The sequence below is a fragment of the Cydia fagiglandana genome, chromosome 16 (assembly GCF_963556715.1).
Source record: "Cydia fagiglandana chromosome 16, ilCydFagi1.1, whole genome shotgun sequence".
Lineage (NCBI taxonomy): Eukaryota > Metazoa > Arthropoda > Insecta > Lepidoptera > Tortricidae > Cydia > Cydia fagiglandana.
The window spans coordinates 8,820,103-8,848,043 of record NC_085947.1 but is presented as its reverse complement, the minus strand read 5'-3'; the positions used below and the strand labels follow the sequence as shown (position 1 = coordinate 8,848,043).

The 27,941-nt window shown below is 38.7% G+C and overlaps 1 protein-coding gene across 2 annotated transcripts in view; it reads left to right on the top strand.

Annotated features, from left to right (window-relative positions):
- LOC134671913 (semaphorin-1A) overlaps positions 1 to 27,941 on the top strand; it is a 421,041-nt gene that overhangs the window by 364,498 nt on the left and 28,602 nt on the right. The gene's annotated exons all lie outside the window — the stretch shown is intronic.

Here is a 27,941-nt window from a genome sequence, read left to right as displayed (position 1 = left end):
AGTTACGCGTTTCTAAGATAAAACAATTATGACTAACGAAAATTCGGACAAACATTACATTATGACTTAAAACTATTTGGGAAACAATAGAGACCCTTTTTATATAAATGTAGTTATTTAGTATTGCTCGTTTACCAAAGCAACTTTAATTCTATCTAACACTAATTTTCATAAACTCTATACATATTAATTTGATACTACAAATAAGATATTTATATCTACCTAAGGGTTAAACATAGCTCACTAATGCCGGGACTGAAAATATACATAATATAAATATCATCTGGAATCCGTTGAATTCTATTAATACAAATCTTAATTTTCGTTTACATAAACTTAATTTTCTCACTATTTTTGAAGCGAATTATAGGACGAGGTATTATTTTATGTAAACAGCCTCGATTAATTGTTTGAAAACTTATTATAAGTCAACCCTTTTGTAAGTCTCGATGGAAAGTTCGAGAACTTCATTCACAAATAACTTGGGAACTGCCGATTAAGATCTAGACCAATTATAAATATGGACTCAAAATTCGTGCCTAATCATTTACGTAAATATAGCCTTTGTCCTTAAAAGGGCCATTGTTGCATCTATCTGGTGAATAAAGTTTAACATTCAAATAAGGTACTTTGCTTTTTCTGTTCCACTCCAATTCGTAGCGAAGTTAGTCTGCCCTTAAACCGCAGAGTAAAAACGTGCTGTATCTCTCTGTGACCGCAGCTTTAACTTGAATGCATCGCGCTGTTCCTTTCTGGCTCGTTGTGCGGGGATAATTCCGTCTCTTTTGCATTTATAAAGAATTTCGGCTTGTATTTGGAGGAGGCGAGAGACTTAAAAACACCCCTCGAGCTGCCGCCGGCCTACAGTCGCCATTTTATTACAGTTTTTGGGCTGTGACATTTCGATATCGATGAAGGTATCGATAGTATCGATACCGACAAAGATTTTTTGATATTCTTTTTTTGGTGCTTTTAACACGTGATGCAATAATACAGCGTGTTTGGTACATCGTTTGCCAAATTAAAACGGCAGATAGCTTGAGTCATTTGCTATCTTCTCATGCCTATAAAAACAAAATTGGCCATGGTTTTTTTTACTACTACGCAAGTCAAAATTTGAGATTTACGAAAAACTGTCATAGAAAAAAATTGTGTGCACCAAATTAAAAATTTCTAGGCCTGAGAAGATAGCAAATAACTCAACCTATCTGCCGTTTTAATTTGGCAAACGATGTACCAAACACCCTGTATATTTGCAACTATAGAATTATTTTGTTTAACGTGATATTTATTCGCTTCTACTTTAAGAGATCGTCTTCTATGACAGCTTCGTAGAGCTCTGTATCTTTTTTTAGTAACATTGATAGTAGTATAAAAAAAGTGTTTATCAAATTTTTATTACTAAAATTAGTTCACCTTGGTACGTCATAATCAATTCTCGTGTAACATACGTTGAACAAAATCCCTTTTGTATCTTATTATGTTTAAACAGGTTATCCCTGAGCAAGTTATAGTCTCGATTATCATGTTTTATCGATATATGTACTATTATGTACCTCGTTACATCACTCGGAGACACATCTGCCTCGCGATATGGAAGCCAAAATACCGCAGCTTGCTTACATTGCCGCAAATTTCGATGTTCGCCTCACATACTCGTATTTTTACATATATATATGTATAAAATATCTGTTAAGTATAATTAATTGTCATAAAATATTGGACGGGGATTAAGAAACGTTACCATAAGATTTGATAATGATTCAGAAAATTCATATTGTCGAATAAGTTTCAAAATTTTAAAAAAATCGCACTTAAAATGTAAAAGATTGTGTGTCACTAAGAAAGATGATAACGCAAAAACTACTTTATTTAAATGAAATACTTCAAATACAGATTTGAATGAAATTTCATTCCAATAATTACAATAATAATGTCATTCTTGGTCCGCATAAGCTCTATTTCGGATAAATACTTATTTTAAAGTCTTCGAAGGCGAAGTTGCAAAAAAACTAATCATTAGTATATTAAACATGTTGCAGACCATCTTTAAAACTTCTATAGTTAATAAAAGTAAAAGGTACCTACCCTACCGCCACCCTTCAGTCGTATTACATTTTGTTTTACAAAAAAGATTTCATAGTTGACTTCCGCGGCAGCCAAGCACTTGAAAACTGCACGCTGCACGAAACTGCACTAAAGTTGTTTACCTGAAAAATAAAACCCGGTTCTCGCGTCAACCTCGCGATGGAAAATTCGCCCAGGTCGCCCTCGGCATCTGTCGGCAACGCCACCTAGCGATATCTGGCTACAATTTCTATATCAATCGCATTGTTTCTCAAAATTAGACTTTAAGTTCAAATAAATAAGGTGCTACTAAAACTACATAATTTAAAATATTCATCCGTCCGTGCTAAGTTTGCATTTCTTTCTAAATCAGATTTACATGACAATGGTCACGTCGTGCGATGAAAGTCTCATTGCTGGAGTTCGAGAGAGGTTTTATTAAAGAAAAGGTTGCAATAAAACCGATGCCCATTGCTGACTCGACGTTTACATGACAGGCTAACAAAAACTATATGATATTACTTTTCTGGCGCGGTTTAGGTACCTACTCCAGTGAAAAAATTTCATCAAATGCATTAGCGCAATTGAAAAACGGAAAGGGAATGAAAAATTGCTATTAGTAAGAACATTAATCATTATTACCGAGTTGTCCTTGTAATATACTTTTTTCCAAGTGAAGGATTGACTCACGCTAGAACGGCCCGGGTCTGGGCCGATGCAACTGACACGTCATTTTCAATGACGTGACCGGTGATTGCGGTGATCACGTGCATGATGCTTTCTATAAAGAACGAACTGTCGTATGCCTCGGCCCGGACCCGGGCCGTTCTAACAGGAGTCACCCTTGATTTCTTTTGAGTGGAAAGGCCTTGTTTTAAAATAACGTGTCCTGCTTATTATATTACATAATTTTAAACTATTTATGGCGAAATTGATAAGAAAATGCAAAACTTACACCTTTGTTAATACCTAAATATTTTCTTATCTTAATTTAACTAATACAGCGAAATGCCTATGTATGTACTTATATGAGAATTAATCGCAAATATTCTCAACACAAATAAAAAATAAACTGTGTGCTTATTTTCAGCTGAAAGGCTCTCCTTGATAATGAACCTGCCTAGCTCCGCGCCATTTCTAGATTTCGTATTAAAGCAGGCTCGGTTAATTTGGCCCCGGCTACACGGAAACGTTATTCCGCCTGCGTCCCATCTAATGTTATTCTACTATAGGGGGTGTGAGCCTCTTTTGTGCCCTTTTAACTAAATTAACGTTGTCCCGACCAGACCAGAGGTGTTTTAGCTGACCATTTCCTAGAGATCTCCGCAAATAAACCAATTTTTCCTGGCAAGGGGCCAGAAATGATTGGATTAGTGGCGAGTATGTGATAGCATGCCGTTCTCGCTTACTTCCATTTGTACGGTTTCGTTAATAAAAGGGAAACATTATTAAATAGATCGGTTGATACTAAAGTTGATAGTGTTTTTCATAGGCTTCACTTGAGGGTTACTAGTTGTTATACTAACAAGACTAGGTATTTTATAAACATCCTTCAACCTTAGTCATTCAAATGGCTACTAACGGCTCGATTCGGAAAATGAATTAGATTTGTACTAGACATCAACAAGTTACGATACGGATAATTGAAAGATATTTGTAAGATGTCAAATTTGTCATTTCCGCGATTCTGAAGGTCCTCTTGAACGATTTCGACAAGTTATGACTTAGATATCCAAGTCACTTCTAGTCGATATCTAATGTAGATCTAGTTGATCTCTAAATCGTCTCAAGATCTTGTGATTATCTCGAAATCCGAATAGGCCTGTAACTTTATTTCATATTATATTTTCTGATAACAATAATAACTTATTTTTTGGTAGATTCTATATTTAGTGAGACCTTTACGCGTCTTCGTTTCATACCTATTTGTGTAGTTTCAAAGTAATCTTCCAATAACAAGCCATAGCTTTATCATTAGTTGTTTAAATATTTATACCTACTGCTGCAAGAAATAAGAATACTAATTAGTGTCCATTATCTCCAATATATGGCCTTTAAGCGCCGCAATACACACAAAGCTTCGGTCATAACATAAAGCCGGGTCCACACAAACCTGAACAAATAAACTGTTGTTGATTAATCTTGTTCACACGAGGCTCTGTTTGAAATCAATTTCGGTACCGAAATCAATTTTGCGAACAAAAATACGGTATGTATTTAAAGTTCGAGTCTATGAATGAAAACCTATTATTTTCGGCTGGCACAATTTTAATTTTGTATCGGAATATTACATTGTCTGGCAAACTGCTGCTCTTCTATACGTGCGGTTTAATGAAAAACGATTTGAGCCAATCCAGCTAACCGGTATGGTGTGGGTAAAAATTATATTTGATTTATACAATCTATTATTGGGCAAAATGATGCCGCGAATTCAATCAAACGGCCTCACTCATGAGAAATGAAAATGAAATTGTTTTATCATTTTCCAACACATCTGCTTATAAACTGTATCAATGAATGAATGAATGACGATCTTTATTTCAGGCAACGGCAACTATGTAGTGGCCCATACATAAATAAATTAAAACTAGCATAAAATGCAGGAAAGAAGGTATGTATACTTTTCTATGTTAGCGACATTCGTATCAATTTTCTTTTAAAATTGTATTATACTAATATATTCATAAGTTAATGAAGACGGTTTAACTCGCTATCAAGTTCGTCGAAGTTGGATCCAACGAATAAATAATTCTCAATAGATCCACCCTTGAATCTAAGTACTGGTTGGATCTATAGAGAATGAAGGATAGTTTTTAAACCTATGACCCCAAAAAATGCAGAATACGGTTCTTAAACTATACCAATGAAAGCTGTTAATTGCAATTCCAATTGAGTGTGAGATCTTTGAAATCTGAACTAAAACTCCTTCAGTGTCAAAGAATACGCAAACCTCAGATCTTAATAAAAACAAAGGATCTAAGAGATTTCTCGTGGCAAAAAAGGAATTAAGGTAATCATCGCATCCATCACCGGTTGCGGGCAACACCCAGAACTGCCCCCTGGGGGTGCCTTGAGCTTCGCTACTTGATGAAGACGCATGCGCTGGCCTGCCGGTTTTGACAACTGATTCTGAGAACTATATGTCTGGCCTGCGGGCCAATGGTGGTGACGAAAGAATTCAGAACATTTTACGGTTAAATGCAATGAATGAATTTAATATTAGTACATACAATGACTGTCTAATGTAGGTAATTAAAAAGAATTCATGATCAGTATATGTATGTACGTTGTATGCTGCAGTTAATTAATTAGAAAAAAAAATGTTTAAATCATTATACTACCTAATCGTTATTGGTTACCTACTATCATCAAAATATATTATGTGATTAAAAGCAAGTGTTTAAGTAGATACTCGGGGTTCGGGGTGGAGACGCTTGGGCCGTGGGGTCAAGGCGCGCACAGCGTATATAAGGAGCTGGCCAAGCGCCTTATAGACGCAACGGGTGACCGGAAGGCTGGAGTTTACCTCGCCCAACGCATCGGCGTTGCCGTACAGCGTGGTAACGCCGCCAGCCTTCTGGGCACCCTAACGGTGGGCACGGACCTGAGGCCAATTTTTTATTTGTAGGTTTTTTACTTTTTAGGTACTTTTAGTTAATTAGTTTAATTCTTTTTTCTTTGTCTATATTATTTTGCTTAAGTTTAGTTTTTAATTAGTTTTATGTTTAGATTATGTAGTGTATTTTTAATTGTATTATTGTTTATGAATAAAGTAGATAATCAGTTTATAGTTTTCAAACTTAACGTATCGTTACATTGAGAAATTGACAAAATGTTTCATAACGATATTAGAATAGAATAGAATAGAATAGAAATCATTTATTCAGACAATACATCAATACAAATAACACATCTATAAACAAGCACAGGGCAAAGATAAACAAAACAGTGGAAATAGAGATGTGAAGCCGGAATGGTCTCCACTCAGCAATGCAGCTGGCACGACTAGCGTGGTCAACGGCGCTGGTTTTCTGTGGAGCCAGCGGAGTGTGCGGGACAGCACAGTGCGGGACACGTGGACGACGTGAATAAATAATATTTAATACTATTATAAATATATATAAATATAAATAACTTACTTAACTGGTGAGTAACTAAGGTGCTAGATAGGTAATAATGACGGGATCGGGTTTTTTTTTAAATATATTAAACTTCAGGCAGCAAAACTTTGTTGGTCCATTAGGTACGCTTTTAGTTTTGATTTAAAGGAACCAATAGTACTGCTCTGTCGGATTGGTGGCGGAATATTATTCCAGCACTTCGTGGCGGCGTAACGAAAGCTGCCACGGAATGCAGCGGTTCTCTGCCTGGGGCAAAGTAGTCTGGGGCCACGTCTGATGTGATGATAAATGGTCAATTTCTCAAATAAGTACACCGGCTTTTTACTGTTACAGATACCAAAGAGGAGCGTGGCAAAATTTAGGATGCGTCGACTATTCATGTTTAACAGTTTATTAGTACTCAGGTATGGACTTATGTCAGGGGTGCGAAGCTCCTGACTTCGGCCAAACTCGGCTCCGCTCGGCTCAGCATTGCTCCGAGCAATTATTAGGGTTGGCACCACTTGACTTCCTTTTGCGTGCACGACCACAGATAAGATAATCACTTGAATTTTGACAACCCTAATTAGCCGAAAGGGATAGTGCCATGTATTAGAAAGGGATAGCATGATTCGACCCTGAACCGCTGTCAAACTTCGGTTTTGTAGGAAGCTTCCTTTCTGTACGGTAGTACTATTATTTATTCTGTGCTTATGTGTGACCGAGGTGGTATCGTATGTATATTATAACTCTTTCGGAGTTAATAACCTATTTAAAATTTATTTCAACATGCATAACCGTGAATAGGATTTCCTTTAAGTAAAACCCAAGTCAATAAAGCAGTCGAAATTCTAAAACACGGTACGGAAACAGCTAATTTAGTATATTGTGCAAACAACGAAGGGCTAAAGTTCCCTTCAGGGGCAACTGGCTCCCTTCAATTAGAATTAACTAAATGCGAGGGCGTATGCAAGCTCCCGCCGATACGCAGAATAACGTGATTTAGCCCTGTAACTAGCATTCATCACTCTAATAACACCAATCTGACAACCTGTACACACAATAATGCATAGAGTACAGCTTATCTGAAAATTAATACTTTGGTCGCTAGATCCGCATATCACATTGTTAAAGATTTGGCCTGAGATAGTACGAAGTGAAGTGAACTCAACGGCCTAAATCTGAAAATAAATATTAGTATGTTTCTGATATTTTTATATTTTCTTAAATAAAATGTTAATCGCACAAACTTGAGTGCAAACCGCGTGCTGTCACGCATTTCACGTAACAAGCAAAGCGCTCGAAAAGTTTACACAATCATAGATATACGTGGTGAATCACCACTGGTGATATCCCTTTAAAGAGAAATTGGATAGATAGAGATATAAAGATATAATAGATACCTACCCTACTTACGTAGGACAAAAGAATAACATTCTTACAAATATGGTCTAACAAAGAAGACCTAAGTAAAAGGAAACTAAAGTTAATACATTCTTATTCAAAGCTGCCAGCAAAGTTCTCGCCAAGTATAGCATGTAAGTAAAACATCATTATTATTTCGTTCATACCCCAGCGTTCTTTCGCTAAAACAATACACGAGTCGTAGACGCAATTTCAACCGATCCCTGGGAAACTTTGTACGTAGTGCCTATTTGTTTTGGCCTAAACAAATAAAGTAGTTTAGGGGAAAACAGATCAGTTAACTTGTTAAGTGTGTAAGGACGGCACCTCCGTCGGATTTGTTGCGAATTGCCTGCTGTTTGCTGCCCGACCGAAGCTCTTTAGTCTTCCACACTGTTCGTGGGTAAGATCAAAAGCATACGGATTAAATACGTGTTTGTAAACACATACGAGCATTAAATATAGACTACTACCCTACCTCAAATATGTATGTGTGTCTTCGTTATATATTCTTGAGATCAAGCAAAACCGCGGTTTCGGTACTTACGTTGTCAGGGAGCGCTATATGTAGTCTCTTAACTATTTAAGTAGCATTTAAATTATGTGGAACGGAGACATCGCTAATGTGACGCCTTCAATAATAGATTTAAGTAATGAAACTTTGTATTGAGACTACCAGTTTTGAGTACAATTTGTTGTCTCTGTCTCTGCCTAAACGTAGGTATAGGTACCTATAGGATTCGAACCGTAAAAGTGACATTCCATTTCCAACTGCAGCTGCAATACTGTTCATTTTCTATGGAAATTGACAATGACAGCGACGCGTTTCCATAGTAATATGAACAGTAATGCAGCTGCAGTTGGAAATGGAATGTCACTCTAAAGGTGACAGTCCATTTCCAACGACAGCTGCACTACTGTTGGAAATTGACAATGACAGCGACGCGTTCAGTATCGGTAGTGCAGCTGCGGTTAGAAATGGAATGTTACCATTAGATATGATAGCGTGACGTCGTACGTCTTATTATTGACGGCACCTACCATTGAGAATTTCTAATATTATTTTTCTATTCTTTTAACCATTAGTTCCATTCAAGACTTACTCACTCATGACTTAAGTACCCCGTTTCACATAATTGGTACTTCTCTATATACGATATAGGATGCATGTGTACTAACGTAACCGTCGCGTCGCTTACATAAAATTAAAGCCTGTCTGTAGCGGGTGCTTATCTCCGATATTTGGGGGTAATTCGGTAAGTGATTGACATGTTTGTCGTTAAATATTGAGCCGTTCTGCGCTCGAATTACTAAATCCAACGCCTCAAATGGCGGTCGTGACGACGTAATCTAATATAGATCCTTGACTGACAATAGAGATATAATTATATTTGCAATGACGGGTTCGCGGGTCATTCAATTCATAATACTTGTTTTGCCCGCGTATAATTTAGTATGAATGGTGCGGAGGAATTTGCAGATATTTGGAAGTGTTGACCTGTATTTACTTAACTAGAGGAGATTAATTTTAGTACCTATAAATAGAACAAAGATTGTGTTTGTACCTAAACTTAGGGCCCGATTCGGATTTTGAAATAGACATCTTTTAGACATCACCAAGATACGATAACGATATGTTTAAGAACTAACCTGTCAAATTTGACATTTGCGCGATTCTGGAGATACTCTTGAACGATTTCCACAGGATATGACTTATAGAGATCCAATTCACATCTACTAGATATCTTACTCTATCTAACCTAAAAGTGACATTGGTTGCCCGAATTGCGCTGCAAAAGAGAATTAGTTGATATCTAAACTATAACGTATCTAGAATGAATCTAGTACGTGTCGTCTCTTGTGAATATCTTGAAGTTCGAATACGGCCGTTAGTTTGGGATTTATGTATGCGATTACTTTCATAAAATATATGCATGTTGACTTTGCTTGTTATTGGGTGAATACTCGAGCAAATTTTATTGTCATGTTTATCAATAAGTTTTAATATATTTGCGAAATAACAAATGATAAATAATTAAACTATTATTTATAAACGCAGCTATCGACGTAGGCAATAATAACTGAAAAGAGTGGAATCTCTTTCATGGGGAACCTGAATAAAATGTCTTTAAAAAAATCCGTTGAGGTCGGATCAAAAACTAAGTATTTAAGTCCGACTCACGCTTGACTGCACATTTGTAATAATAGTTTTCCTGTCATTTCGGAGATAAAGGGGGGGGGGGGGGGTGATCGGACAGACAGACAGACGCACAAATGATCCTATAAGGGTTCCGTTTTTTCCTTTTGACGGAACCCTAAAAAAAATTATATTTATACAGCATAGTGCGGAAGTATAGTGCAATCATCAAAAGAACTCCCATAAAACACGGTACCCTATTGCTAGGCTTGCCGTACGTCCCGTATATACGGGACTGTCACCGTATTTAAGTATCACCTCCCATATTTTAAGGGAATTTATTTGTATGATGATACAGATATTTGTTCCCGAGTCATGGTTGTTTTCTATGTACCTATTATATATATCGTTATCTGAGTACCATAACACAAGCCTTCTTGAGCTTACCGTGGGGCTTAGTCAATTTGTGTAAAAATGTCCTATGATATTTATTAATTAATAGCGCTCTAGAATACCACTGTCCCTTATCAGTTCCGACTATTATGGCAACTCTACCTATTGCAGATTGTATAGAATCTCTGCGTCTTAGCCATGATTTAGGAATCGTTATCATCGTTGGGGTTTAGTAGGGGACCATATCGGAATAGGGGAAAACAGATAATTCACCAGACTTTGCCGAGTTTTATCTCATTTTCCTACTTTGGGTGTTGGATTACTTACTATAGGTACTTATAACGTCATTAGGTACTTACTTACTTTTGGTAAACATCATTTTTACTTTTTCAGTATGGGAAAAATTCAGTATATGTTCTATATTAACGCGGTAATACTTAGCTGATATTCCAGAACATAACATAATAATTGACTTATTAACAATATCGATATTGTCCTAAAACCTATAACCATCACTATTTGGCAGAGATACCGGACCTAGTTACGTAGTAAGTGTAAACCCTGATGGCTAACATGTACTGATATACATACAGATTAGCGGTATATTGGCTTGGACTTAATTAATGCGTCATTTAGTATCACACAGTAATCTGCTTAAATCTAGGTTCATTATGTAAGTCTGGGATTCGAAACTAGACACACTGCCGTATTCGAACTTCAAGATATTCACAAGTGACGACACGTACTAGATCCATTCTAGATACGTTATAGTTTAGATATCAACTAGTTCTCTTTTGCAGCGCGATTCGGGTAACCAATGTCAGTTTTACGTTAGATAGAGTAAGATATCTATTAGATGTGAATTGGATCTCTAAGTCATATCCTGTGGAAATCGTTCAAGAGTATATCCAGAATTGCGCAAATGTCAAATTTGACAGGTTAGATCTTAAACATATCGTTATCGTATCTTGGTGACGTCTAAAAGATATCTATTAGATGTCTATTTCAAAATCCGAATCGGGCCCAAACGCGTTACAAAACTATTAAGTACAAGTCGTTTTATATTTAGGCTGTAGGCCTTGCACGTGATGGCGCGACAATATCTAGCAGCGAGATATACTAGCCGTCTTTTTCTAACTATGTTTATCAAAGAGGGACGGGTAGTCTATCTCGCCGCGAGATACTATCGCGCGAATCATTTGCTGGCCCGGGAGCAAACAATTAGTGCTTACCTGAAATTGAATTAATTTGTTTTGAACCGATTACCGAATTATACAATACCATTGCGATAAAAAAACAGTACTACTTAGTAATCAATTTACTAACTGCCATATTCGATATTCACAAGAGACGACAGGTACTAGATCCATTCTAGAATGGATCGATGGATGGATGGATGGATGGATGGATGGATGGAGTCGTCTTTAATATCTAAACTATAACGTATCTAGATACATTATAGTTTAGATATTAACTAGTTCTCTTTTGCAGCGTGATTCGCGCAACCAATGTCACTTTTAGGTTAGATAGAGTAAGATATCTATTAGATGTGAATTGGATCTCTAAGTCATATCCTGGGGGAAACGTTCAAGAGTATCTCCAGTATCGCGCAAATTTGACAGGTTAGATTTTAGACATATCGTTATCGTATATTGGTGATGACTAAAAGATATCTAATAGATGTCTATTTTAAAATTCGAATAGGGCCCTAAACCAATTGTTAGAATTTATTTGCTTTCATGAACAATTACTTGACTAATGAGGCCATTCGAACGTACACTTGATATCAAATGATTTCAGTATCATTCACGCGTTCATTTTACTCGGACTTGTCCGTACATGTAGTAGCGTAAGCGAGACGCAGGGGCGAAAGATAAATAACTGACATCATTCAGATATCGTTGTGATGTCAAGTGTACGTTCGAATTGGCCTCAATGATTGGACGTATAATGTAAAAATAAACACAGAGTACCTAAAGGGCATCATCAAACTGATAATTAGTAATACCAACCCTTAGAATGAGGCAGAATAAAAAGCGCAATGTTCCTAAATGAATATTTCGGGTGTGTCATATAAATGACACTTTTCATTTGGTGTCACGTGAACAAAAACCGGCAACCCATCCCATTCCTACACCATAAATCATGACGTCGAAAGAGCGAGACAACAATTGGGCCCCGAGGCTTTGTGCGGTCGGCATTTTGAACGCTTTTAATTAAAATGTTAAGAATTTTGTATTTTGTATGCGAACGTCGGACCCACCAGTTTAATGAGACCTGCATTTCTTCGTCTCGGCACTCTTTGCCCACGCAATCTGCGGATTTAAAGGGTTCCCGGGGCTCGTATAACGCTGGTCGTCATAACACTGAAAAGAGGACTGTGACAAAGAGGGAATTTCATATGAATTCACGTTTTTACGAAGAAAATGTTATTTTAAAGTTGATCGGGCTCCGAAGTATGCAGCTACGTATGAATACATTACAGTGTGATTTGCATACATACTTGTGTAATACTCGTATAGTTAGTTGCTGGCGAGATTGTGATTGTTGTTTTTATTTATTTCGGTTCGTTAAGTAAATATGCATCGTGGTGTGAATGAATGCCTCCATTTGCATATGTTCAGGGATATGTATATGTATCACAGATTTTGCAACACATCATATGTCGTTTATTCGCAACGTGAACTGATGATGTTCTGTTGTCTGGCTATCCGTACCACCATATTATCGCCGGCTTGGAGCGCAATAATTATTTGTCTGACATGACAAGTCTTGTTAAGAAAATACGGCATAAAAAATTCAGATACATTGAATGACACAGCATAGCAATCTGTGTGTGTCAATTTCCATCCCATTTAAATATAATACCCGACCAGACACTTATACAAAGGTATTACGTGTTGATATTTAATCCTTCCAACATTACACCGAGTTATATTCATGTTTTCCTACGAGTTTACCAACCATAACTAACTTTTACAAACTTGGTCAAATATGGTGGGTAACTACGGAACGTGGAAGCACTTCATCGCCAAAAACTTCGGCAAGCAATCAGAGCGGTGCCCCAAAGCCATCCAAAGCGGAAAGTTAAGCCGTCGCGAAAAACATCGAACCGCTTACGGAATAAACAAACATTGTCTCAAGGTAACATCATAAATTCGATGAAATAAACGATGAATGTTGTTGGGAAACAATTGCAATAAATCTCGTCGCATGTGAAGCACAATTTCTCAGTTGGAGGCCGGTGGCGGGCGCCCCAACTTTTCCAATATTGACGCCAGCCGTTCGCCATGTAAAAACGCTTCCAAGACGCCCGTATATCAACCAATCCACGTGAGTGCCCATTTGACAGTCAAATGCTGATGACAAACATCGCAAACTTGCCTCGATAAGACTTTATTGCTCGCGTATAAGTCTGCCTATCGTGAGTTTAAGTCGTTAAAGTCCTTAGTCTATTTTGAAGCTACAAAACGCAAGCTTAGATATATTTAGGTTCGATTACGTTGTTTGATTGTATGTCTTATTAACAAGTTAAAGAAACATAGTCAAATTCCGTGACATTTTGTGTACCTATATGATATGCGATATCATGCTTCCAAAAATAGTACACTTTTACACTACTATTTACTTAAATGCCATTCACATGTTATTGGCAAACCAGGAAAGTTAGTCTGGAATCTTACTTATATGTATAGTTAATTATGTTATTGCTGATAACAGCTAACATCTTGAAACTAATTACGTAAAACAACTTCTCTCGCCTTCAGCTTGATGGATTTGGTCGAACACGTAATATTTTACAGCTAACGAGGTAGGTTCGATAGGAAGTTTGCTAACGACCGAGTGACCGGATGCAACTAACAAGCCCGATGTCTTGACCGGTCGATAGCGACCTAATTAACGTTGTGATCCATTACTGTATCGATAATTACTATGTTGTTATGTGAAAGGACAAATTTATGTATCACCATTATTTGAAAAATCATACAAAGTGTATTAAGAAACCATAAACACGGGAGTCATTTTAACAAACACATTTTTGTAGAAGTGGTCTTACGAAGGAAGGAAGGATCACGACACGACATGTTATTATAGGGATATGATAATATAATTAATTTAGTAATGATATATCATTTATCTGAGGTGTCTAATTACTTAAGGGGTCCACTGATTACTAGTTCGCCGGGCGATATCAGCCTGTCAATTAAGAGCCAACAGGAGTGGTCATTTCTTCATACAAACGTACTCGACTGTTTCCTCCGTGGGTTTTGATGCTAGAGCAATGATTATTTCAACACAGATTAATATTGTCATTATCTGTGTCGGACCGTTTAGTTTTTTTTATATTTTTGTTTTTTAAGGCGCTAGAGCCCTTCAAAAATGGCCGAAATGGCCTAATTGACTATGCCCCAATGAGAGGCGTGGTATTCAAAACTGATATCAATTAGCCAAAAAAGCAAAACGGTCCGACATAGATAATTTCATAATTATTTAGATTTTCATATTTGGTTACGATTGGTTAAGTTTTGGAGGAGGAAACAGTCGAGTACATAACCTCGATTTTTGAGATTTTTACGCAGGATTTTTCGCCTTGTTCTTATCGCACTAGTTTTAGAAGCCACTTCCGTTAGCGAGACGGGTATATTTACCTAAAATATTTAAATCTCAGCTCCTGTTTCGTTTTAACCCCTGGAAAGCCAGTGTCAAAAATTCTCTACTGAATTAATAACCTTTCAACTGTTTATTACAGTCCAATGTGTCTGGGACGGATACGGGACAAGGCAGTTAACCCCACAACTGCCTTGTCCCGTATCCGTCCCAGACAATTTGGACTGTAATAAACAGTTGAAAAGTTTTTAGTTCAGTAGCAAATTTCTGACACTGACGTTCGAGGGGTTAAGGGTTAAACGCAAAATTTGGCAGCTCTGAACAACTGACAGGCTGATATCGTCCGGAGAACTGCCGGCCTAGCCAAGGTTACAATCGCTATCGCTTCGACAACGAAAAGCTTTATGTCTCTCTATCACTCTTCCATATTAGTGCGACGGTGACAGTTGCGTTTCGATCGCTTCGGAGCGTGAGCGATTGGCATCTTGGCTACGCGGCCTGGTAATCTGTGGGCCCCTTTAGTGAGTAGGTCGATTTATCGATGTCAATAGTAAATTTAAACTCTCTCACACTCAAGTCCTCAGGTGTGTTTGCGCTTGTACAGTCAAAAGCACGCGCAGTACCCCAACCTCCTATTGATATTGTTCTAAACGGACTCGTAAACTTTTCCAATATCGCCGCGTGTCGAGTGCACGCAAACAAATTGCATCGGTCGGGCGAATTTGGCTGCGTTCGAATTTGAATTCTTTGAGCACAAGAGTATACTTCATAATAATATGTGTGCTGCTTAATACTTCAATGGGTTCATATTTGAACCGATATTGGTTAGGGTCGCAGGGTGGAGGTCTGGAGTTGCGGTCACGGACAAAATACGCCAGTAGTAGTATTATTCAAAGTCGATACAATACAAGCACATATTATAAATACCTATTTATGAATTAGAGTTTTTGAGTAGGTAATGTCATTATGTAATAAGTATAATGTCATTAATAATATTATCATTTTTTATAACGTTACGGGGGTAAATAATAACCTGGTTTTTATATCCCTCCTTCCTCCCGGATATTATAACGTAACAAACACAAAAGTTAAATTGACATGTGACTAACGAGATTTGAAACGGAATACGTTTGTTTTACCTTTATTTTTAGATTGACTTTTATTGTTATCCGCGTTTTTTTTTTTATTATTATTATTATGTATGGGCTTACTCATGGCCACAGACTAGCCGAGGCGTAGACGTGGCCTACGATGGAGCGAGCTGTTTTTCGTAAAGCTGTAATAAAAGAACATAGATAGTTATTTTCACGCTGCTCGATATTACAAAACTGACATTCTATATCATATTCAGAAATATCGCTTGACCAGACATTCATACCTTTATATGTATATATGCACTAAATATTTAGGTACCTGATAGCACCTAGTACTATTATTTATTCTGTGCTGATAGTTCAACATTGGTACAGTTTAAGGAAATCTACTATAATAAAATCCATTTAACGCTTCGCCGTCAGTTCAATTTACCTTAAATCAACTTATAATAACACCACCCCATAAATATTCGCTCCAAAAAGGTAAATGATGTGATACATGTACTCGTAGTGTATGTAAAGCATTGGACAGGTCGCTTCTGACAGCAGCACAGTACAGTTATCATTAACAGTAACGTAGCGTCACTTGCTTCAATTAATGTATTACACTACACTTCACACTAGATACACTGAGAGAAAAATCATCACCAGGAATTAAAAAACAGTTCTGTACTGGGGGATAAAATGAAGTTTTAGTAATAATTATGGACGTCTCACTATTTCTGTAAAGTTTATTTATTTCTACAAACAGCTTAGTAATCCCAAATATAATTTCAACAAACAGATAATAGAAATTGCAAGAACTAATAGAAATTGCAAAAGTCAATTTGTTCCTATTAGTTAACTCTCCTTGTCCCCGCATTAAGTTTATTTTTGTAATTCTAAGTGTGTTTTTGTTGTACTTTTCTCTCAGTGTATGAAATAGTAAAGGTATCTAACGTTTCACGGCAAAAGGTACCTTAAGGTAAGGCGGCCGCAATAATTTTGGAGCGGCGTTAATAATCGCCATAAGGTACCTTTTGCTGTGGAACGTCACATATCTTTACTATTTCATATCTAATGAATCTCTAATTCATTTCCCGAATCGCGCCGTTAGTCTGTCATCAAGCGAACGACCGATGGATGTGTTTCAGTCGATTATTTTGCAAACAGTGGTTGTAAAAATCTTTTTGGTTACAGCTTATTTCTAATTTAACCTCATATACTAATATAAATAATGTAATAGTATCATTATGTCATTGACATATTCAATTACATTTTGTATATGGCTGATCACATAATGAGAAATAAAAAGGTGTAAGTTGCACCTTGTAATCCAGGCCTAAAAATCAAGAAATGAAAAATGTCGGCAGTAATAGAGTATAAAGTCCTAGTATCCAAAACCTTTACTAACTTTGTTGTAGTTATAAGACACGCGACTTGGTATACGGCCCGATTCGAACTTTAAAATAAGTCAATCAATAGATCTAGAAACGATATGGATTAGATATATCAGCGTCAAAATTGACGTTTTTTTAAACAAAAACGTCACTTTTGAAACTGACACATCTAATCCATATATTATCGTTTCTAGATTGAATTGACGTATCATAAAGTTTGAATCGGGCAGATAGAGCTTAACTCCTGTACCTACGAGTATAAAGTGAGAATACCTCCACTATGTTCACTGTGTCAGCCGGCAGGAGACGCATCAATCAATGTGGATAGATCGCTGCAGTTCGGATGCGGATGTCCGCTGCGTTTGCTATGTATGACGACTGATTTAAACTTATATATGTACTTAATTATAACATATTAACGGCAAAATTATCCGTTAGGGAGAGGGTTCGAATATTCCTTGTCATACTGTGAAAAAACTGTGTGTCATATTGTGTGTGTGTGTGTGTGTGTGTAAGACTGTGAAAAAGTGCATTAATAATTTACTTATAGACGTCAGAAATCGGTAAAACGCACAACTCGCACAAGTATCGATAAGATCTACTCAATTCTTAAAATTTATTGTATTTTATTTTTTATCATAATAACGGCTCGATTCGGGAAATGAATTAGAGACTCACTAGACATGAAATAATAAAGATATGTGACGTTCCACTGCAAAAGGTACCTTATGACGGCTGGCGCCGCGATTCAGGAAATTAATTAGAGATTCACTAGATATGAAATAGTGAAGATACGTGACGTTCCACGGAAACAGTTACCTTATGGCGGCTGGCGCTTACGTCACATAGCGCCGAAATAATATTGGAGCGGCGTTAATAATAGCGTAAGCGCCAACCGCCATAAGGTACCTTTACTCATGGGACGTCACATATCTTTACTATATCGTATATCTAGTTAATCTCTAATTCATTTGCCGAATCGCGCCGTAAGTCTGTCACCCAAAAGTTGTCTGGAAAGATCGCGCTTGTTTGTTTCACCTCTAGGTACCCGATTTGTGACTCGAACTGGTTTCCTATTTTTGAGGGTATCGTCTTGGGTCGTCCCATTCGTTTTTCTTCAAGTTCTTAAATTAGTCGTATTCTGCTTTCGTCACACATTCTACATCGAAAGCCACCGACGATTGTGACGAATGTAGAATGGGTGAATGAAAACAGAATAGGACTAATTTAAGAACTTAACAAAAACCAAATGGGACGACCCAAGACGATACCTTTTTGAGGTGTACGGTGAAGAATATGTTGCTGCAGTACTTCTATTGTTTTTATGTATATCCCAGAAAGGAGATCTCAGATCACTGCGCAAGTTGAAGTAGGCTACGAGCGCTACGACGTAGCTGCCTTTCTTCGCTTCGTAGCAAATTTAGCGTAGTGCTTCGATGAGAAAATCATCAACAGGCCAATTCGAACGTACACCTGAAATCAAACCGATATTCGAATCATATCGAAATCGTATGGCGGCCCGATTCAAACTGTAAGATACGTCAATTAATAGATCAATTAATCTAGAAACGAATATGGATTAGATATGTCAGTGTCAAATGTGACGTTTCTTCGATCAAAAAAGTGACTTTTGACACTGACACATCTTATCCATATCGTTACTAGATCTATTAATTGACGTGTCTTAAAGTTCCAATACGGGGTAGTGAGTTAGCTGTCGTTCGCGATTGTATATGTCGCAGGGTGACGACACTGGTGTCGCACGCGATAGATTTAAAAACTTGTAATTACGTCGGTGCCAGCGTTTACTGATTTTGTAACTTGTAACGCCATCTATTGGCAGTTCTCGGAAACGTCAAGCATTTTGCTTGGGTGCGGTCGGCGCAGAACTAGTAACGGTTGGTTGGCTAACTTCAAGGTAAACAAAAGTGACAGTTACGAACCTGATGACAAGACTTGGTGGGGAAAAGGAGGCATGGCCGCCATTCTTGATCGTGCCTTCAATCGTGACGGACGTTAAACTAGTTCTGCGACGAACACACCACGTTTCCAAAGTAGATTATTTTAAATCGATTTGTATCGAAGTAATCGTTTAAGTTTTTGTTTTTATTGTGATTGTGATTTGAAAATACACATTTGAACTGCACGTATTGCATCTTATTTTGTGATTACAATCATGCACGAACCTACTGAAGACGGTACCCCAGACCAGGATTCGACATCAGAAGTGGGATCCGGACGCCAATCCCCACGACTACCAGCAAGACGGCGAAGCGATGAAAAATGGCGGCTTCTTTTGGAACAACAAAATAAAAATTTTATGGCTTTGTTGCAAACCCTAAACAAGCCGCAGCCATCCACGTCGAAAGAACTTCGATTACCTGATTTTGATCCCGATAAGCAAGATGTTGATGCACGAGCCTGGATTTCTACCGCGGATTTGTGTACTGATGACTCACACCGTCAAGGAACATCTTTAATGATTGCCTTAAGCCGCGCACTCAAGAATCGTGCTTCAACCTGGCTTTCTAGAGTAGCCTATGCCGGAATGAATTGGCATGAATTTAAGGAGCTGTTCATAGCAAGGTACGATATCTCTGAGACTAGTGCTGCTTATCTCATAGACCTTAATTCTAAAAAGCCAGATGATAAAGAGTGCTTAGCTGATTATGCTTCCAGTTTAATGTCATCAATTATGTCAAGGTGGAATGGGTTGACTACGGAGCAAATTGCTATCGCTACAGTGTTAGCTCACATTTCTCGCTACGAGCCACGTGTTCAACGTCTATCATTTACAACTGACATTAAGACCCGAAGTCAATTGCAACAAGAGCTTAAAGCGGTGTCATATTTGAAGAGAAAAGCTCCGTCAAGCAACACTTACGACGAATCAGACACCAAGAAGCCCCGTATGGGAAGTGCTCAAGCAAACATTAAGTGTTTTTACTGTGGCAAACTTGGTCATAGGTCTCCACAATGTTTTTTAAAAAGGGAAGCTAACCAACAAGATAACCGAACGAAGACCGACGCTACCATCAAGGAGCAAGCAACTGAGAAACCTGTCACCTGCTTCAATTGCCGGAAGCAGGGCCACTTTGCCTACAACTGTCCGAAGAGGAGCGGTCAAGATGGAAGTAGCAGCGAGACCAGCAGCTCGAAGCAAAAGCGCGTCGATGTCTGCGCCGTGGATTCCCCTACAGGACTTCTACGTCACAACGGTGAGCATTTGCCATTCTTTTATGATTCTGGAGCGGAGTGCTCGTTAGTTAAGGAATCAGTCTCATGTAAATTTAGTGGCAAGAGGATATATGATAATGTGACTATGACTGGTGTAGGAGGCTCTACCATTTCGACAATTCAAATTTTGACCACTATAGAGATCGACGGCATTACATTAGAGATTCTCTTACACGTATTACCTGACCATTGTTTGCGGCATGGAATCATGATTGGACGCGAAGTGTTAGCTATGGGTTTGGCTATCCACATGACAGCAGATAAATTAAAATTTGGAAAAATCCGAGTTGTCGAATCATGTGACCTCGCCGCAGATACTAAAATTGACCTTGACCAAATTGACACTGATTGTACCCCGGACATGAAGCCCAAATTGTTAGAGGTTTTGAAATGTTTTGAACATTGCTTTACAACTGCCATACCGACATCCGCTGCTGATACTGAACCTATGACAATACGATTAAAAGACCCCCATAAAACAGTTAACCGCCGTCCCTACCGATTGAGCCCCGATGAGCGACAAGTTGTAAGAAATAAAGTTGATAGTTTACTCAAAGCAGGTGTGATTCGCCCTAGTTCATCGCCTTTCGCAAGCCCAATACTTCTAGTCAAAAAGAAAGACGGTACGGACAGAATGTGCGTTGACTACCGTGAATTAAATGACAATACTGTGCCTGACCGATTTCCCTTGCCGCTCATCTCGGATCAAATAGCTCGATTGCATGGAGGGCATGTATTCTCGATTTTAGACTTAGCGTCAGGTTTTCACCAGATCGCAATAGAGCCAGAGTCCATTGAGAGGACAGCTTTTGTGACCCCTGAAGGTCATTTCGAATATCTTACAATGCCTTTTGGGCTCCGTAATGCGCCTTCGGTCTTTCAGCGCGCTCTTATTCATGCTCTCGGAGATCTGGTGAATACCTACGTTGTGGTGTACATGGATGATGTGCTCATAGTAGCAAAAGACGCTGATGAGGCTCTGGAACGGCTGCAGGTGGTACTTGATATTCTCGCTAAAAAGGGTTTCTCGTTAAATCACAAAAAGTGCGCTTTCCTGAAGCGCAAAGTTGAGTATCTTGGATACGAGGTAAATGAGGGGCAAATTCGCCCCAATAGCCGTAAGATCGAAGCTCTAACAGCCGTACCACCGCCAAAGACAGTGACGCAGCTACGCTCGTTCATTGGGTTGGCCACGTACTTTCGGCAGTTCGTGCCGAAGTTTTCACAGATTATGACTCCCTTGTATTCGCTGACTTCTGGGAACGGTAAGATAGACTGGAAACCGGAGCACGAGGCTGTTAGGCAACAGATAATTACGATTCTCACCAGTGAACCGGTACTTACAATTTATGACCCAATGCTTGCAATAGAACTGCATACTGACGCGAGTTCGATGGGCTACGGTGGTGTCTTAATGCAACTGAAAGATGGTAAGTCACACGTGATCGCGTATTACAGCAAGCGCACGACGGCCGCGGAGTCTAAATACCATTCTTATGAGTTAGAGACTCTCGCGGTTGTCAACGCCGTCAAGCATTTCCGGCAGTATCTACACGGGCGCAGATTTGTTGTGGTAACAGATTGTAGTTCTCTCCAATCCACCCGGAAAAAGTTAGACTTAACACCACGCGTTCATAGGTGGTGGGCGTTTCTACAAGGATTTGATTTCGACATTGTACACCGAAGCGGCAAGCGAATGCCCCATGCTGACTTCTTCTCGAGAAATCCGTTGCCGACTAAGTGTGATAGCGTCATGACTGAGAAGGTAAAGTGAACCTGACTAACTTGACTGATAATTGGTTGATGGCAGAACAGCAAAAGGATGAGGAGCTTTCGAAACTTATGACTGACTTAAAAGAAGAGAAGCTGCAAGCTGATGTAGCCAAAACTTACGAAATTCGATCGGGCATCCTTCATCGTAAAATCCAGCGTTACGGTAAGACTCGTTGCTTGCCAATAGTTCCTCGATCCTTTCGCTGGTCTGTCATTAATAACGTTCACGAGAGCTTACTGCATTTAGGATGGGAAAAAACGTTAGAGAAGGTATATGATGTCTACTGGTTCGACAACATGGCAAAGTACGTGAAAAAGTTTGTCGAGAACTGCATCACATGCAAAATCTCCAAATCTCATTCAGGTAAAGTACAGGCGAATATGTATCCTATACCTAAGATAGCAATCCCATGGCACACTGTGCACGTCGACGCTACCGGGAAATTGAGCGGAAAAAATGACAAGAAGGAATACGTCTTTGTGCTGATCGACGCGTTTACTAAGTATGTATTGCTGCATCATACTCTCAATATAGATACGGCTAGCAGCATTAAGGCTGTCAAAGCTAGTGTGGCTTTATTTGGTGCGCCCACTCGCCTGATAGCTGATCAGGGCCGGTGCTTTGCCAGCAGAGACTTTAAAGACTATTGTGACTCGGTCAACGTAAAACTTCATCTAATAGCAACAGGTAGTTCACGAGCCAACGGTCAGGTAGAACGTACCATGAGTACCTTAAAAAATATGCTGACCGCAGTTGAAACCAGCAATCGATCTTGGCAAGATGCTCTACCTGACGTTCAGCTTGCTCTTAACTGCACTATGCACCGAGTCGCAAAGGCCAGCCCGTTGGAACTTCTAATTGGTAAGGTTGCACGACCTCTTGATATTATGTTTGCTGGCGATGAAGAACCGGAAGTTGATATCAATCAAGCTAGGATTCAGGCAGTGGAGTGTATGGAAAGAGCTTCTGCGAATGACAAAGTAAGATTTGATTCTACTAAAGCAAAGGTGAAACCCTTCTCCACAGGTGAATTTGTTTTGCTAAAGAACGAGGAGCGAAATCAAACAAAGCTTGACCCCAAATTCAAGGGCCCTTTCAAGGTTGTAGAAGTTCTAGATGGAGACCGGTATATTCTTCGAGCTCTTAATTCCAACCGCACTTACAAATACGCACACGACCGACTTCGAAAAATGCCTGACAGTAATTACGAAGACAATGATTTTGAAATTATTGACAATGAGGTTATCGACAGTGACGCAGATAATTGAAGTAAGGAGAAATAAGAAACGTATTATTTAATGTATCATGATGTTTTTATTGTCAATCTCTCGTATTCGTTGATGCAATTTTATTCTGATGTGTTACTGGTCACGGTCAGTGGTGACTTTGGGCTGTCCTCAGGGGCTGTCCATGAGATTCGGTCGTCCTTGAGGATTAGTCAAGTGTGTTGGTCTTTCTTAGTGGCTGTCCATGGATTTCGGTCGCCCTTGAGAATTGTCCAGGTATATCGGTCGTCCTCCGGGGTTGTCCATGTAGTTCGGTCACCCTAGAGGATTGTCCAGGAATATCGGTCGTCTTCCAGGGTTGTCCATGTAGTTCGGTCACCCTAGAGGATTGTCCAGGAATATCGGTCGTCTTCAGGGGTTGTCCATGGAGTTCGGTCAGCCTTGGAGATTGTCCAGGAAAGTCGGTCATCCTGGGGTTATCCTCGGAGTTACTTGGTTAAGGCAAGGTGGCTGTCGGTTACCCCAGGATTGTCCATGAATATCGGTCATCCTCAGGAATTGTCCATGGATTTCGGTCGTTCTTGAGGATTGTCCATGAGAGTCGGACATCTTAACGCTCCCTACTCTGACATTGTCCAAGTAGCGTAAACGATACTTAAGCAGAGTTTGAGCGAAAAGTGACGTAATTTTGTTATAGGTTAATAACTACCTATTGTCAGTTATGCTCATACAAATATTACTAAGACAGTACCTTGTGACACGGTCAACTTTTTTTATTATTCACGTGGTCAGATTGGCCGAGCTTTAGAGCAAATACTGTTGCAAATTTATTTTACTTTTCAGATACGGCTCGCTCACACGAGGACGTGTGAGATGTCAAGATGGCCGTGTCGCAGGGTGACGACACTGGTGTCGCACGCGATAGATTTAAAAACTTGTAATTACGTCGGTGCCAGCGTTTACTGATTTTGTAACTTGTAACGCCATCTATTGGCAGTTCTCGGAAACGTCAAGCATTTTGCTTGGGTGCGGTCGGCGCAGAACTAGTAACGGTTGGTTGGCTAACTTCAAGGTAAACAAAAGTGACAGTTACGAACCTGATGACAAGACTTGGTGGGGAAAAGGAGGCATGGCCGCCATTCTTGATCGTGCCTTCAATCGTGACGGACGTTAAACTAGTTCTGCGACGAACACACCACGTTTCCAAAGTAGATTATTTTAAATCGATTTGTATCGAAGTAATCGTTTAAGTTTTTGTTTTTATTGTGATTGTGATTTGAAAATACACATTTGAACTGCACGTATTGCATCTTATTTTGTGATTACAATCATGCACGAACCTACTGAAGACGGTACCCCAGACCAGGATTCGACATATATATCTAACTAAAGGACACTAAAATACAAGTTATTTCCACGAATACAACGTTAATTTAGAATTCCAGTCCAATATTTCTGTTGAAATTAATTATTCAGTTTTAGGCCATGAATAAAATGAATCATGCTGGAGCGTTATTTAATTAGAAACACTATTTTCGTCGGCCGTTCGCAATCCGGAATGATGAATGTCACGGCCCAACTGTGACATTATACAATCCACTTTTGATTGGACACGCGACGGGTCAGCTATTGTGACAAATTTTTTGGTGAAACTATTTTACATTTTTTTTGGTAGCTATATAGTTAGGTAGTTATGTTTTCCCGCTACTAACGCAGAAGTACGGCTCGATTCGGAATATGAATTAGATTTCTACTAGACTTCAACAAGTTGCGATATGGATAATTTAAAGATATTTGTAAGATAGATATGTCAAATTTGACGTTTCCGCGATTCTGGAGGTCCTCTTGAACGATTTCGACAAGTTATGACTTAGATATCCAAGTCACATCTAATCGATATCTAATGTAGATCTAGTTGATCTCTAAATCGTCTCTAGATCTTGTGATTATCTCGCGGATTTCGAGATAATAGGCCTGTAAGTTTTTCAAACAAAAAATGTGTTTCAGTTTTATTGTTAATACTTTATTTTACAAGAGCTATTATACGTATAATATCAATTTTTATCTCGATTTCTCCTTAAACAAGTACAAATACATACATTTATAATGTTAAATGATTACTAAGGCCGCAATTGTCTTATCATAGAAATGATCATATACGTCAAATTTTATAATTAAACCATCATAGAGTTAGACCGTAAAAAGTCTGCAGCGATTTTGATAGCCCACGCAGTGCAAGTGTCATTGTAAACGTCAAACTTCTATGCAAACTTCTATGAAATTATGACGTATAAATAACACTTACACTGCGTGGGCTATCAAATCCGCTGCAGACTTTTATTGGTGCGACTATAGGTGGTCTATGTGGTCATAGTCTAGTTGCGTTCTTAATTAGTTAATAATATATCTGGGAGACCGAGCTTTGCTCGGAAAACATACAAAAACTCAAAAATGCGCGTTTTCCCAGAGATAAGACCTAGCTAGATTGTTTTTTCGCCCCCCAAAACCCCCATATAGCAAATTTCATCGATATCGTTAGAGCCGTTTCTGAGATCCCCGAAATATATAGGTACATATAAAAATAAATATACAAGAATTGCTCGTTTAAAGGTATAAGACGACCGGTCTGGCTTAGTGGGTAGTGACCCTGCCTATGAAGCCGATGGTCCCGGGTTCGAATCCTGGTAAGGGCATATATTTGTACCTATGATGATACAGATATTTGTTCCTGAGTCATGGTTGTTTTCTATGTATTTAAGTATTTATATATTACATACGAGTATATCGTTGTCTGAGTACCTATAACACAAGCCTTCTTGAGCTTACCGTGGGGCTTAGTCAATTTGTGTAAAAATGTCTTATAATATTTATTTATTTCTAAGATAACAGCTGTAACATATTTTCACCAAAAAAGAACCTTTTTACAGATCCCTGAAGGGGACGCGATAAAGTCAGTTTGTTCCCCGTCACAAATTAGATACGCCAATAATATATTCTTCCGACGACAATTCCTTTGTCTCCCCTATGTTTTCGTTGCGTTTTACTGCACCTTGTTAAGGGATGTTTTATGGACCCTTAGTAATCCGAAGATTGTGTTTAAAAGTCGACAAACTACAAAACGATGGCTTGAAATAGTGATTGTAGCTGTAAATGCACATTAGGGGCTGAATTCCTTGTCTTTCTAGAAAGGCAAGGAATTCACGGACGGACTGTCTGTCTGACTGTCTTTCTATTGCATCTACAGAATTTAAGACCAGGCGAAATATAACTTAGGTAAAGTGATTAGTTTTTGCTTGAGGTACTTTGTGATTAAATTCTAAAAATTTTTTTTTACTACTACTCACGTCAATTTTAACTAGAGTCAGACTATGATAAGTCTGCAGCGGATTTGATAGCCCACGCAGTACAGTATTATTTTAAACGTCACACTTCTATGCAATTATGACGTATAAATGACACTTAGCGTGTGGCCTATCATATCCACTGCAGAGTTTTCTTGGGCCAACTCTAAACACGAACACCTAGATAGAGATAATTAGTAGGTTAGCTAGATAGACACCTGTATATGTTAATTATACTAGTAGTTTCATAGCTATTAAATATACTTATACATGTCTTTAATACCTACACTGTTATCTAGGGTACTGCAACTACCCTTGCCTACTAGATTTAAAAATAATAATTATATTGACATATCCCGTAGCGGCCTCAAAAACAGGCTGACGAATTAAGCCAATAATATTATTTATTATGTAAATCTCGTTTTACAAGCATCGCCATATTTGATGTTTTCATTTCGTTTCGATCATCGGGCGTGAGTCCGTCATGTTTATTGATGAGTGAGACTCTGATTGGCACCCACTGCCGCCTCATTCAAATTAATTTATAACTAAAATGTAACGTTTAATTGCTTATAATCTATCAATAACAAATATCTGTCACAAATAGATATATATTCCGCGCGTGACAAAGAAAAGCCACGGTCATAGGATAGACACGAAAATAATTGTAACTTCAGACCATCAATCAAATAGCGTTGCGACGCGGAATGGACAAGAGAACACAAAAACATGGGCAAGTGTCCGAACAATAGATGGCGTTGACGATCCGTCGCACAGCGGCCAAGATGGCCGCCTTTTGGCGGGAATCACTGAAGCGCGTAATTGACAAAGGATGTGTCTTTGTGTTGGCCCTTCGGCTGACCCGGCTTGATGCCAAAATATTTCGCAAGAATATCTGAAAATATTCGCTTGGTGGCAAATTTTAAGTGTAACCTACATAGCTCGCTATAGATTGGATAAAGTTATAACACTTATAACAACAAAGAGTATGTAACGATGTCCATTCCCCATTAGCGTTGTATATCTGAATCCATTTGTTTATTACGCCCGCGCCCTATAGTAACCTAGTTAAAGCCAGCTGTCGGGGCTCGGATCGTGAGTGCCATACACAGTCGGCTTGATTGCGTCATGCCACTTCGCTGCACAACAAAAAACGGTTAGCGCATAAAATATGAGCCCTA